This window comes from Scylla paramamosain, chromosome 2 (assembly GCF_035594125.1).
Source record: "Scylla paramamosain isolate STU-SP2022 chromosome 2, ASM3559412v1, whole genome shotgun sequence".
Taxonomy (NCBI): Eukaryota; Metazoa; Arthropoda; class Malacostraca; order Decapoda; family Portunidae; genus Scylla; species Scylla paramamosain.
Window position 1 is genome coordinate 18,920,001 of NC_087152.1, and position 15,000 is coordinate 18,935,000.

At 42.7% G+C, this 15,000-nt stretch overlaps 2 protein-coding genes across 2 annotated transcripts in view; one reads left to right on the top strand and one right to left on the bottom strand.

Annotated features, from left to right (window-relative positions):
- Window positions 1-15,000, bottom strand: part of LOC135111518 (F-actin-capping protein subunit alpha-like) — a 67,280-nt gene that overhangs the window by 29,013 nt on the left and 23,267 nt on the right. The gene's annotated exons all lie outside the window — the stretch shown is intronic.
- Window positions 8,157-15,000, top strand: part of LOC135111528 (ras-like GTP-binding protein RHO) — a 48,941-nt gene continuing 42,097 nt past the window's right edge. Inside the window, exon 1 of the mRNA XM_064024933.1 lies at window positions 8,157-8,302. The gene's annotated coding sequence lies outside the window, so the exon portion shown is untranslated. The remainder of the gene's footprint in view (window positions 8,303-15,000) is intronic.

Below are 15,000 nucleotides of genomic sequence, written 5' to 3' on the forward strand. Positions count from 1 at the left end.
GGTGTGTCCGTGTCCTGCCAGAGAGGTTCGTTGGCTTGGCTTGGTAGGAGTGGACGGCATAGTGAGCATCCAGAAACGACGTTCTCAACGTCTCTGTCCATACCAGGCCAGTACACCGTTTGTCGGGCCCGTCGCTTGGTGCGCTCCATCCCCTGATGACTGTCATGGAGTCGCTCTAGTGTTTCTCGGCGGAGGCTGTGAGGAATAAGAAGCCTCGGCCCGTAAACCACCAGGTCGTCGTCTACGGCCAGCAGACTGCGCACCGGCCAGTACGTACGCAAGCGGTGATCGAGGTCGTGGCAATGATCAGGGAAGCCCTCGATGATGACGTTCTTGAGCAAGCAGTACTCCCCGTCTCTTGCTGCTGCGGCACGTACCATTTCCACAGTCTGATCCTGGAGTGGTGCTAAGCGGACGCCGTCCTCATTGGTGGCAGATAACGCTGAGATGACCGCTGAGTGGAGAGGGTCGAGGTCACCAGAAGTAGCAGCATCCTCTTCCTCCACTGGGTCCTGTACTGGAGCACGTGAGAGGGCGTCGGGCACACAGTGTGTCGATCCCTTTTGCCAGCTTGCTGTGAAAGAATACTGAGCAAGCTTCTCCCTCATGCGCTGCAGCCGCAGGTTCTCTATTTCTCCCAACAACTTGCTATTGAGGAGAGGTATCAGCGGGCGGTGGTCGAGCACTAGATCGAAGTGAGGGAGTCCTTTCAGGTAGGTGCCACATTTCCTGACTGCCCAGACGATTGCAGCAGTAATAGCAGCAGCAGCAGCAGCAGCAGCAGCAGCAGCAGCAGCAGCAGCAGCAGTAGTAGTAGTAGTAGTAGTAGTAGTAGTAGTAGTAGTAGTAGTAGTAGTAGTAGTAGTAGTAACAGGAGTAGTGGCAGAAGTAGCAATCATTTTCAGGACTTCCCATTTCCAGGTTCTCATTCCCAGTTTTTGAAAAAGAAACAATGAAGACTAACAGTGAGTGTGGTGTGGTGAAATATGGAAGAATCTGTTTTCGCAAGAGGACGGTGATTGCTTCAAGGATCAACAGATACGTATATAAGGCACACACCACGATCTCTCACACCACCACCAATCCACCAGTGTGCCGCCTGGCTGGTGACACACAATGAGACGGTGGAGTGCTGCGGGTTCTCTCTATTTGGTTCTGTGACACAAAATTCGATGGGCATTTCACAACACACACACACACACACAAAAAGGGAATGTTGAAATATTAAATAAATTTAAGACGACATTCTCTGAGAGAGAGAGAGAGAGAGAGAAGGGGGGGGGAATGAATGGGTGTGTGTGTGGGCATTGTGTATAAAAGAAGTGTGGAGTTCTTATCTCTTTTATGTAAAAAAAGGTTCTGGAAAAAGGGCTGAAAAATGCAATACTCTCTGAAGGTGCTATAGAGTGTAGTCAGAAGGGTTATCCATAACTCAAGAAGTGTCTTGAAACTTCCCTCTTAAGACAGCTCAGATCAAAGGTTGTAGGACATACAAAAGCAGGCAGGGTGTTAGAGAGTTTACTAGTAAAAGAGATGAAAGACTGAGAATACTGGTTAACTCTTGCATTAGGGAGATGGACAGAATAGAGGTGAAAGACAGCAGAAAGCCCTGTGCAGCGAGAACGCGGGAGGGCAGGTATGCAGTTGGCTAGATCAGAGGAGCAGTTAGTGTGAAAGTAGCCATAAAAAGATATTGAGAGATGCAACCCTGCGGTGAAGAAAAAGAGGAGGAAGATTTTAATTTAACAGAGAGGAATTGATATGACGAAATGCTTTGGATGCTACCTTATTCAAGGGAGCAGTATGAGTGGAACCTCTTACACAAGTATATGTGAAACACTCTATACCAAGATCTTTCTCCATACATAGGCGGATAAGGTCCCTGTATAGAGTTAGCAGCCGGAGGGATGAGAAAAACTGTTGGAAACAACTCAGAACGCCCAACTTCGTAGAAGCTGTTTTTGACGAGATACGAGCTGTGAAGTTTCAGTTTAGATTTTTAATAAATGACAGACAGAGGATCTTCAGCGTAAAAGAGGGGGGAACAGTTGAATCGCACGGAAGAAAAGAGGATTTTGAAGGCTGTGTCGAGTTGATAGATGAAGGAATTGGGTTTTGAGGCATTGAACAAGATCATGTTTGCTCTGCCCTAATTTTGAAAATTTTAGAAAGATCAGAAATTAGGCATTCTATGGGTTCTCTGCTTGGTTGTTTAATTCCTGAAGGGCTGGACGTCTAAGAAAAGACGTGGAAAAGTGCAGGACGGTATCATCACCGTAGAAGTGGACAGGGCAAGAAGTTTGGCCAAGAAAGTCATTGATGAATAATAGGAAGCGAGTGGGTGACAAGACAGAACCCTGAGGAGCACCACTGTTAATGGATTTAGGAGAACAATGACCGTCTACCACAGCAGCAATAGAAGAGTCAGGAAGGAACCTTGGGATGAAGTTACAGAGAGAAGGATAGAAGCCGTAAGAAGGTAGTTTGGAAATCAAAGCTTTGTGCCAGAGTCTATCAAGGGCTTTTGATATGTCTAAGCCTTGGCAACAGTGAAAGTTTCACCAAAATCCCTAAAAGACCAAGACTCAGTAAGGAAAGCCAGAAGATCACCAGTAGAGTGGACTCAACAGATCCCGTAGTGGCTATCAGATATAAAGGTTATGAAATAATAGATGTTTAAGAATCTTTTTGCTGAGAATAGATTCAAACTCTTTAGAGAGGCAGGAAATTAAAAAAGGTATAACGATAGTTTGAGGTTAGAACGGTCACCCTTTTAAGGAACAGGCTGAATGTAGGCAAACTTCCAGCATTAAGGAAAGATAGATGTTGACAGACAGAGATGGAAGAGTTTGACTAGACAAGGTGCAAACATGGAGGCACAGTTTCGGATAACATATAGGAGGGACACTATCAGGTCCATTAGCCTACTGAGGGTTAATGCCACAATTCAGAATTCAACAATGCAGACAGGTACTAAAATTCCTTCCCACCCTAGTAGAAAATGTTACTAATATAGTAAAAGAAACTGTACGCATGTGACTATTAGGAACCGGTTCTTGATAGTCAGTATTGTTCCTGATAGTATTGCTTGTGGGCCGTCTGTCTCTCAGGTGAGAACAATATAAGTTAGACCAAGTTTGGAAGGTTTATGATGAGAGAAATAGTGATGAAAATACGGTTCCATGCCAGACACAGTCACCTTCGTTATGCATTCAGCACACAGAGACGGGTCTCTGACACGGAGGTAGTAGTCATTCAATGGAAAATAAGAATAATACTTCCTCAGGCCCCCCAAATCAGCAGAGGCAAAACACCAGAAGTATCTCTACTTTGGAGGATCCTGAGGAGGAATAGGAGCGATAGGACAAGATAACAGAAATGAGGTTGCGATGGAAAGAATCCAACAGAGAAGATGACAGAATTAAGCGGAAGAATTAGACGTTAGGAAAATGTTAAGAATGTTGAGCGTGTCTCATAGAATAGACGGTCAGGGATACAAGAGGGTGCCGCACTAGGTGTTCTAGGCCGTGGAGGACAACAAAGTTTGTCAGGCTGGTCAGTGAAGAGAGAGGAAAGCCAAAGCTGGTGATGAACATTGAAATCCCCAAGGATGGATATCTCCACGAAAGGGAAGAGAGTCAAGATGTTCTCGACTTTGGAAGTTGAATAGTCAAAGAATTTTTTTTTACAGTTACAGGAGTTAGGTGAGAGGTACACAGCACATATAAATTTAGTTTGAGAATGACTGAAGTTGAAGCCAGATGATAGAAAATTCGGAAGAGCAAGTTAGGATCCTGAACACAGAGATGCAGCATCCAGATCTAAAGCCGCTAATGTTTCAAAATCTAATGTAGAAAAAATTGAAGTAGGGTGTCTAAACTTTTTAGGTCAGAATCAGAAGAGCAGTGGACATTTCTGGTCCTCTCCACAGACAAATAACTGGAAATATCAAAATAAGTATGCAAACAGAGAAGAATCAGAGAGGAAATAGATAGATAGATAGATAGATAGATAGATAGACTGATAGATAGATATATATATATATATATATAGAGAGAGAGAGAGAGAGAGAGAGAGAGAGAGAGAGAGAGAGAGAGAGAGAGAGAGAGAGAGAGAGAGAGAGAGAGAGAGAGAGAGAGTGGAGGGGAACGTTTAATTCGGCTATGAACGTACCTTCTGAAGAGTTTGAAGTGGAGAGAGACTTTCAGCAGAAGGACTTTGTCCCATTGCAGAAAGACGTGTGTAACCGTAAACAGTCTGGCAATAACGGGCGTGACTTATGGTATATCAGTCATAACAATTATTATTATATATATTCATCATTCATATATTTCATCCCACGTGCCCACGTAGCCAGCCACACTTATTTTTAACTTTTCCTCCTTCCTATCGCCCTCTCAAGGGAATACCACACCTTCCCTATATTCCTGCCAGTCCTTCAGGAAAACACCTGCATTACCTTCCTTTCGTCCTCCCTGGTCATTGATCTGGTCATTGGTCCCTTCGCCCCATTTAGAGACAGCTCATTGGTCATTTCTTCATCATCGTCCTGATCCGCTTCTTTCACATAAATAGAGCCAGTTGCACAGAGAGAGCACGTAAGTTCGTCAGTCCATCAGAGAGTTCAGATCAGAGAGAGTCAGTCTTCAGAGAGAGAGAGAATAAAGATAGGAGGAGGTATCACGCGTGTACATCTCTGTCCATCATCAAGTCAAGAAATCTTATCAAACCTTGTGTTTCTTTACTCGCACCATCAACCATAATCCAACCACTACCCACGATCTCCACGCTACCAACAAAGGAAGGAAGTTATGTAGGTGTTTTCCCTAAGGACTGGCATGGATGTAGGGGAGGTGTGGTATTCCCTTGAGAGGGCGGTAGGAAGGAGGAAAGGTTAGAAAATAGGTGAGGCTGGCCACGTGGGCACTTTGGATGAAATACATGAATGATGAATTTATATAATAATAATTATATATTGTTATGACTGATACAATGGTGGTGAGGAAGACAATGATAAAACGATGACAACAGCAATAGCAGCAGCAGCAGTAACAACAACAACAACAACAACAACAACAACAACAACAACAACCTCTTGCCCAACAACACTTCTATTTTAATGACTCTACCCTGCATTTCTTAACATCATTTGTTATACGTCAAGGTCAACAGGAATTAACCAGATCGTGCGGAGAGGCCACAAAGCACCTAACTTTGATCATTTCTTTTGGGTGATGCTTTTGACCTTTCTTCTAGGACTGGCACTCTCAATGTTTTTCTCTCTCTCTCTCTCTCTCTCTCTCTCTCTCTCTCTCTCTCTCTCTCTCTCTCTCTCTCTCTCTCTCTCTCTCTCTCTCTCTCTCTCTCTCTCTTTTTGTAGCCCTTGGCCAGTGCCTCTCTTACATAAAAAGAAACTTGTATTGTCCAGTGCATCAAAAACTCAATTCCTTCATCTAATTATTGGATGCAGTATTTCAAACAACTATTCTGTCTTTTACTGACACTAAACTATTCCTCTCTTCTGCAATATATTTGAACTATCCTTATCTGAAGTTCTTATTCACGTCATATCTCTTGATAAGATAGATTTCGTAAAATTAGGTGTTTTGTGCCGTCTTCGCCAATATTTTATCTCTTCCCAGTTGCTAACTCAATAGAGGGACCTTTTCCTTTTATGGTCTGTTTACCCTCGTTTATGTTGATTAATGTTCCACTCATAAAGCTTCAGTAAACAGGGAGTGGTCATCTATTCAACTTCCCTCCGTTAATTAACTGTTTTTAATTTCTCCCTGATCACAGCAGTGTTGTATCTGATTATCATCTGTGATTATTTTCACGGTTACTCCTCTTTTTGATTTAGTAACAGTACTGTACGCCATCCACCCGAGCGGCAGTTGCTTATGCCAGAGAGGCACCCTCGAGTCTAAACCCCCTAGTTCATCACCGTTACCACGCAACATGTTTAACAATAGCGCCATATGATACCAGCTGTCTAGCAAGTAACAATATACCCCCTATTCATTGAAAAAAAAAAAAAGCATGCTTCCACCAGTCCCACTGCCTTGCTGCACAAGACTTCTTTTTGTTCATTCTTACTCTTATTCTGTCCACCTTACTAACACGAGAGTTAACCAATATCTTCAGTTTTCATCGCTTTCGCTAGAAGACTTTGCCTGTTTCTGTTCTTTTGTCTTTTTCCTGCCTGAAGTGCTTTAAAACAGGAATATGAAGAGACATCTGGAACTAGATATGTCTATCATCAGAAGTCTCTTTCTTTCCCAAGTTTTTGGCAGCGGCAAGTGAGCGGCCTTTTCCAATTTTTTGTGCTTTTTTCTTCCATTCTGCTTCACAACTAAAAAAATAATAAATAGATAAATAATAATAATGATAATAATAAATAATAGTAATAATAATAATAACACTACTACTATTACTACAACGACAACAACAACAACAACAACAACAACTACTACTACTACTACTACTACTACTACTACTACTACTACTACTGCTGCTGCTACTACTACTGGTACTGGTACTGCTACTACTACTACTAATAATAATATTAACAGCAACAACAACAACAACAACAACGACGATGACGACGACGACGATAAAAACAATTAGTTACTCCTCTCATTCAGGAGGCTGCATGTAATATGATAAACATGTCATACAAGTCTCTCTCTCTCTCTCCCTCTCTCTCTCTCTCTCTCTCTCTCTCTCTCTCTCTCTCTCTCTCTCTCTCTCTCTCTCTCTCTCTAAAATCTATTATTTTTGTGATATATATATATATATATATATATATATATATATATATATATATATATATATATATATATATATATATATATATATTTTTTTTTTTTTTTTTATTATATCAAGGTGACCTGGAGAGAGAGAGAGAGAGAGAGAGAGAGAGAGAGAGAGAGAGAGAGAGAGAGAGAGAGAGAGAGAGAGAGGTGGGGAAAGGATCAGGTCATGAGACTCGTCTAGCGAAGTTGCCATTATTTATTTATTTATTTTATTCTACACTGGAAATTTCACTTAAGCGCGAGTTTTACATATTTCTGTAATTTTCTCATTCCCATAATCATACTTTTCCGAGTCATTATCGTCTGTCACGTGTCTCCTTCATTAAGAACTTCAGCTTATCATGTGCACCTATCCAGCGGCGAAGATTCCATCGTTTCCACGTAAGTGTATATCATTTAATTTGCGTATTGTTTAAGACCGAAGGTGACAGTGCAACGATGGCGAGAAGCTGTGAGATGAAGGAGTATGGAGTGTGAGGAGGTGGAGTGGTGACATCTCTATGGCGGAGAGGAGCTGTTGCTGTGATAGAGGCAAAGTACAATATGAAGAGGTGCGCGAGTGTCAGTACAGAAGTGAGGAGCTGCCGTTGGGATGACTGGCTGAGGGAGGGAGGAGCAGCGTGTGAGGAAGAGGTACAGGAGTGACAGATCTGCGATAGGGAGGAGGTGTGGGAGAGAGAGAAGGAGAACAGAGGAAGAGGTGTAGGGACGTGTGGCAGGCCAGGTGCTGGGAGCCGGGGTCATAGAGTGTGTGTCTGTGTGTGTGTGTGTGTGTGTGTGTGTGAGATGCACAGCGCTCACGCGAGCCACAAGTCACAGCCGAACAAGGATAAATAGCATGCCAGCACTTCACACAATGCTGTTTCTTTTATATATCTTGTCAACACAAATTTTGGTTTGTGAATGGGAAAAAACGTAAAAAAATCTTTTAACGCAATGGCACATCCAAGTGACAAAACCTTCCCCGAACGACAAAGCGGAGAGAAGCCCGTTGCGAAAGGTTGTCGTTGCTTGCTGCAAACCGCGACGGTGTCAAAAAGGTTTTGAGGCAACAGGAAGGAAACAGGCAAGAGGTCAGACGGCAGGATTCAGTGAGCTCTTCGGTACGGCTGCAGAGGAAGTAGTAGATTACCGTGATAGCGCCGAAGGTCGGGTGAACTTGGGACGTGTTGAAGAGGAGACGCCCTTTCTCCAGTCAGTCCTACGAAGCGAAGTCACTCGAACCACACCATGGTCGCCAAGGGCTTCCCAAAATCCTGTTAGTCTAATGGTGTTACACTCTTCTCACGCGGCGGTCCCCTCCCGTGCCCCCTCCTCCCACACCTCGGTTGGCGTCACTCCCCTCCTCACCCTCCCTCGGCGCCCGTGGTTTCACCCTCCCGGCAGGTTGGTCGTCGCCACAGCCAGTTGCACAGTGGCGAGGTAGCGGCAAGGGGCGAAGGGGACACGTGCCGCCTTCAACAACGCCTTCTGCTGCTCGTGTTCAGGTTAGGGGTGAAGGCACTCTGTCCCCAGGAGTGTGGCCGTGACAACAGGCTGAGTGTAGAGATGTCAGTGTGTAGTGTCGTGCCGCGGTAGAAAGCTGAGGGGAGGAGTTACTTCCTCTTATTGTATTCCTGTTCGACAATTGCTGTTTTTAATCGTGTACAGGAATTCTATGCGTCACGGAATTCCTTCAGATAAAAATGTGAAAGAAAAAAATATGATGGTGTAAATGTCAGTCAGCAACACAGCTTTCGAGGATTATGTGCCGTCTCATACCCCGACCCCCGCACACTACTTCCGTCTGCTCACCACCTGCTGCCGGTAGGAATAAAGTGTCACCATTGGCTAGGACGTGAGCTACGCGGTAGATCCGAGGCGAAAGGTAAGTAACCGCTGCTTCCTACTTGAAAGAACAAGAGAAGCAGCCTAGACATAACTGTGCGAGGAAGAAACGCGCAAGAGCTTCTGGGTAAACTTTAAGTAAATGAAAGGAGCATACGGCTCAGGTCAATGGATGGGGGAAGGAGAATATACTGATGCATCTGTACGATTTGGATTCCACCTCTTCAAGTCGCACATATCTGATATTTGTCCACTAAAGTGTTTAGGAAAGAAAAGATTTATAACGATCAGGTCAGTTAAGTGGAAAGGATATGCATCTACAAAGTAAAGATTTCATCGCTTCGTCACATTTATCTGACCTCGATCGGTAATAGTCACAAGTGTCAGGAAGACCGTTTAAGTACAGATTCCGAGACACTTGTGAAACACACTTGTGGCGGTGCTGGCGTGCGTGAAACTCCTAATGACCGCCCAGCTGTCTAACACCTTGCCTTGCCTGTGCGCCTCCCGCTTAAAATATCACTGCTAAGAATAAAGTATATTTTAAGTTCCTCGTCCTTGCGATGAAACGTGTTCGAAAGTTATTGGTCAGCATTATGCAAGTGACACGCCAAGCTGCACATGGTGAAAACTCAAACAGGGGCAGACTTATCTAAAATGTAGACTTTTACAGAAGTAATGATCAAAAATACCTATTTTGCTTACTAATTCTCATTCTCTCTCTCTCTCTCTCTCTCTCTCTCTCTCTCTCTCTCTCTCTCTCTCTCTCTCTCTCTCTTTATATATATATATATATATATATATATATATATATATATATATATATATATATATATATATATATATATATATATATATATATATATATATATATATATGATTAAACGTATTCGATCGCTTCGTTTCTACCACAAAAAAAAAAAAGAACAGCAAGATCAAAATGAAAATTTCAGTATTTACTTAATAAAAAAAAAAAGCCTGGTGATTATATGGCGATTCTGAAGGCAATTTATGATTTCAAATACACCTCGGAAACTATTAAAAGTTTTTTTTTCGGTTATGAGTTAAAACTACACGTAAATAAGAGAGAAACAACACGTAACATCCAGGGAGACACACAACCACAGTGTATGCTACCTATCTATCAGCATACATACATACGCACATATACATACATACATACATACATACATACATACTCGTACATGATATGATACGACAGGCAGAGCGCCTCGTGCCCAGCAACCAAAACAAAATTATCCACATCCTTGTGTCCTTTACAAAGCAAGTCTCAAACTACATCTTACGTCGGATAAAACTGGTAGACTAATTTCGATCCCCACTCCAGACAACCAAAACAAAAGACGTTCTTCTTGAACATTGAACAAAACAAAAATACACGATGCTGTGGGGGTACACAGAAAACTACACACAAACTTGACTCCGTGACCAGAACTAAAACTTTCCTTCCTCTTGAACAGTGGACAAAATAATTGTTTGAAGTACTAAATAATGATACCAAATAAAAACAAGGCATCCGCAGGATGCAAAATTTTGAAGTCTCCCCTCGAGTTAACCCTCCATTGTGCCACGCCGGCCCTATCAGCAGTGGGCGGCGAGCAGCTGTCACGAGCTGGCGAGGCGGGAGTGAGGAGTGGAGAGGAGGGAGTAGAAAGGAGAGATAAAACAAGGAAAAAGTATAAGTAATGGGAAGAGAGAGAGAGAGAGAGAGAGAGAGAGAGAGAGAGAGAGAGAGAGAGAGAGAGAGAGCGAGAGACGTCATACTGATTGAGAAAAGAAAGTGAGCCAGAAACCGACCAACGCTTGAGCGAGCTTTGTAAGACTGCTGAAGGCATTAGTTGGGTCAGAAGCCCCAGGAAGAGAGGCCGCCTGGAGGCCACACATAGGTGTTCCCTGAAGGAACAAGAAAAATAAAGCATATCTTCACCTATGATAATCAAGATATCTAGTTGTGTGTTGTGCTACTATGCCTGCTACCTCGACTTATAGCGTGACTGTCAAGATGTACTGTACCGTTTGTATATCCTTTGTCTTGTTTGTACATGCCATAAGTAAGAAGGAACTCCATTTGTGGTATCTAAAGATGTTGATATATAAGGAGGAATACTGTATAATGAGAAGCGACATTTGTCACACATAAAGAAATGAAAACACTTCTTTCTTTGCTGCTGCTGTTAACTTCCATAACGGAAGTAGCGTATTGCGAACCAAACAGAAATGCACTGTTGAAGACACCACAAATAAAGAATATGTAGGAAAGGAAGAGCTAAATCTGGGACATTTAAAGACGTGAAAAACACTTCTTTCTCTGGTATCAACTTGCATGGCGGAAGTAATGTTTATACCATACACAGGAATGCACTGTTGAAGACTTGCCCTCCAAGACATGCTTTCTCCATAGCTCACTTTCATTTCCCTGCAGCCAGGCCACCCAGTCCAGACCCACAGCCAGCCAGACACGCAGACACACGAAGAGGAATAGATAAATATGCACATCCAACACACAGGCATGTAGGTAGACTGTAAGATACACATATATATGTCCATGCAAGCATGTATGTATTCATGCACACACACACACACACACACACACACACACACACACAAACCTTTCTAACAGACAGACACACAAGTGAATGTTATTGTGAAGCAAAATACATCCACATACGTACACATACATTCAAACACACACACACACACACACACACACACACACACACATGTACCCCATATATACCTAACCGAGCGCATCTACGAGTATGAGCAGTTCACTGGTCTTTCAACTATTTTCTCTTAACGATACACAGATGTGAAATAGGTTAATTGACCCAGAAATTGTCGTGTGTGGGCAAGTGTGCAATGTGCGAATAGCGACGCCATAAAGGCAAACGTTTACTGCTAAACAAAGGTTGGCATCACTGCACCGTTGGTTCAACACTGCACCGTTGTTGCATCACTGTATCGTTGCTACACCACTGTACGTTGCACTGCACTGCTTAAGAAAGGTGTGTATCGCAGCCTACCCTGTTGCAGCAATGTATAAGTGTATGTAGTGCCATGGAGTGCACGACTATAAGTCCTCTACGTGCGCACGGCGATATGTGGTCAAGTTGTTGCGGTGCATTTAATTCAATCGGTCAACCAATCAATCATTCAATCAATCTGTCAATCAATCAATCAACCACATGTGAACAGGTGTACGTGCGGCACGTGTAGATACCGCTATTCGCACTAAGGGCCGTGCTGGTGGTGGTGGTGCTCATAACATGCTCCTTAACTTTTCATCTTGCATGATAAAGTATTTGTGTTATGGAATACTTATATTGTTCAGTTTACTTACATCTTTACTTCGGTATGCATTACTTTTACTATCTGACTTTGCTTCCAGAGATGAAGAGGGTCATACAACAAACAAGTAGCCCAGAGATTATCAGTTTGACACATGTCCTCAGGGGATCTCGAAAGGATTTTCAGAACACTGTCACGGCGATGTGTATTGCTAAGTCATTGGAAGATGCTTGTATCAGTAATGATTCAAGGAAACCAGGTGAGGTGGGTGTTAATATACACGAGCTGCCTCGATGATCATATTCAAGCGTCATGTCATTGTTGGTTCAGAAGTATACTGGAGCTGCTTCGCTCCTTAACATTCGGAAACCCGCCTCCAGAAACAATGATATCGCCTAACTAGTTCGAAAGGTTGTTGACAGAGGGCGCTGTTACACTGACTGGCTCATAAATCAGAAGACACTGCAGTCGCCAAAGTAATTTATGGGCTTGCTGGCAGAGAATGGTGTTTCCCATTCTAATAACACATCATTTTATTCAACCGCGAGTTTCCTGTCTGCACAACGAACAAGCAGGGTGAGCACCTCGTAGCATGAGGTCATTACTCCACGATGACAGCCACAGTGGTGCAACGGTGGGCAGGTGAACAATGGGTACGCCGCAGCTCATTCAAAGTCTGATGAGGTACTCAGTACAAGTATCTGAGAAACACTGGTGCAACCTAAACCTACGTGCTAATCTTCGGATTAAATCTTGCTGCGGAGTCATCGTCTTATATTAAAAGAGAGAGAGAGAGAGAGAGAGAGAGAGAGAGAGAGAAAGAGAGAGAGAGAAATGTAAGTGCCTCGGTAATCCTCGTCCGAGTGAACATTTACCGACCAGCTGCAAAATTAAGTGAAGGTGCAGAGCCTGCCTCTGGCAGCTTGTCGCTCCTCACTGCTCGTCACCACTCTCTGCTTTAATTTACCTACAAACAAGTTATTACAACGACTTTTCTCTGTAATAGTCGACCGGTAATCAGTCACAATTATTCCTGGAATTCGAACCTATTTCGTTGAGCCTGTATTCATCACCAACAAAGAATACCTGAACTATCACACCTACTACTTCTTTCTGCTTAGTAGGCAGGACGCCTGTTACTATTGCCCCTGATCTTTCCTGGGACACAAAAATTATCACGACGATTTTTCCTCTCTGCTCAGCAAGCTGGGCGTCAGTTACTACTGAGCGGATGGGCGGAGGAACACCAGATTCAATACGAGTATAATCATATCCATCCCAATAATTCCCAGTAATCCATCCTACACCCATCCCCACCACTAGCCACCCCTCTCATCTTTCCATAATCAAACTCATTTGCTCACCTCAATCTTCAGCTTTCATTCACGTCAATTATACACCTGATTTGTTCATATCCATCTGTCATATAACAAACGGCAACCCTGATCTGGTGAGTAAATGGATGGCTGTTGTGTAAGGGCTAGTAGTGGTGATGGTGGTGGCGTGCGGGTGACAGACAGGAAGGTATGGCGTGTTGTCTCCTCCCATACTTGTTATTGCGGTCACTGTGCACAGAGAGGTCCGTACGTATGTTTCAAGAGGGCTGGGGGTGGCTCTGTGGTACTCGTACTTTGCTCGGCTCGCGGCCTAAAGGTTTCGAGTTATTCCCTATTTATAGCTCACAGCAGTTTTTTGGTGGGAGAGGTAACGCTTTCTCTCTCGTAATCCTAGCCGGCGTCATGTGACCTCGTTGTTATTGTTGTTTTTATTTGTTTTCCTGTTGTTTTTGTTGTTGTTGTTGTTGCTGTTGTTTTAACGGTGACATAACAATATATTTTTCTACGGATTATCATATTCTGTAATGAAAATATTGTGTGACGTCAAATTTCTTCACTTTCACTCCAATCTTCTCTTTCCAGCACAGAACAAGATAGGGAGTTCCGCACTGGATGGAGTGAGAAAGAAAATAAGAAGTAACCGTGGGAGGAAGAAGGGGAAAGATACTGATAACCTAAAGTCAAGCGAGCCACACGTACAGGAAACGGTTCCAACCCATCAGCCAGACAGTCAACCGTCCCACCCAGCTAACCGTCCCCCTCCATCAGTCAGACAGTCATTCATTCCACACAACCACCCGTGTTTTGTTGTTAATAGGCGCTGGACCGGTACGGGATCAGGGACCATATTCTGAAACACTTCTTCACTCCACTTCCACTACTTACAAAAGGCTCTAGCTGACAGATTAAAATGATTTCTACAATATTAACGGGAGAAACACTCTTGAGAACCCGGCCAGTCATCCCTATGGCCTTGGAAATAGTCGTGGTGAGAGAACGAAGCGTTTCTGAAAACAGGCCCAATGGATGTGTGACTTAACCCTGAAGCCGAGAGGAGAAAACAAGTCACATGTAAAACTACTAGCTTCTCTTGAATCGTGGTGATATTTTAAACAATATAAATGACAAAATAACTATGGGATGCAAATATATATATATATATATATATATATATATATATATATATATATATATATATATATATATATATATATATATATATATATATATATATATATATATATATATATATATATATATATATATATATATATATATATATATATATATATATATATATATATATATATATATATATATAATTGCCTAAAAATAATGACTCCCTTACCTGTGTCATACAATTCAACCAGTAATAATTAACCTTAGCCCTTTACATATATACATTTATCACCATGAATTCAATATTTTAGATGCGTGAAGGATTCTCTCTCTCTCTCTCTCTCTCTCTCTCTCTCTCTCTCTCTCTCTCTCTCTCTCTCTCTCTCTCTCTCTCTCTCTCTCTCTCTCTCTCTAATGTGTGTGTGTGTGTGTGTGTGTGTGTGTGTGTGTGTGTGTGTGTGTGTGTGAGTTAGGTAAAAAGTAAGTTTGCCAGTATTTTCTTCACATAATGTCGGTATTTGCATTCCCCATCTGCTGCTTCATGTCACACGCAATTTTCCAGTAAGTATATACCATCTGTTATCTCCTGATTG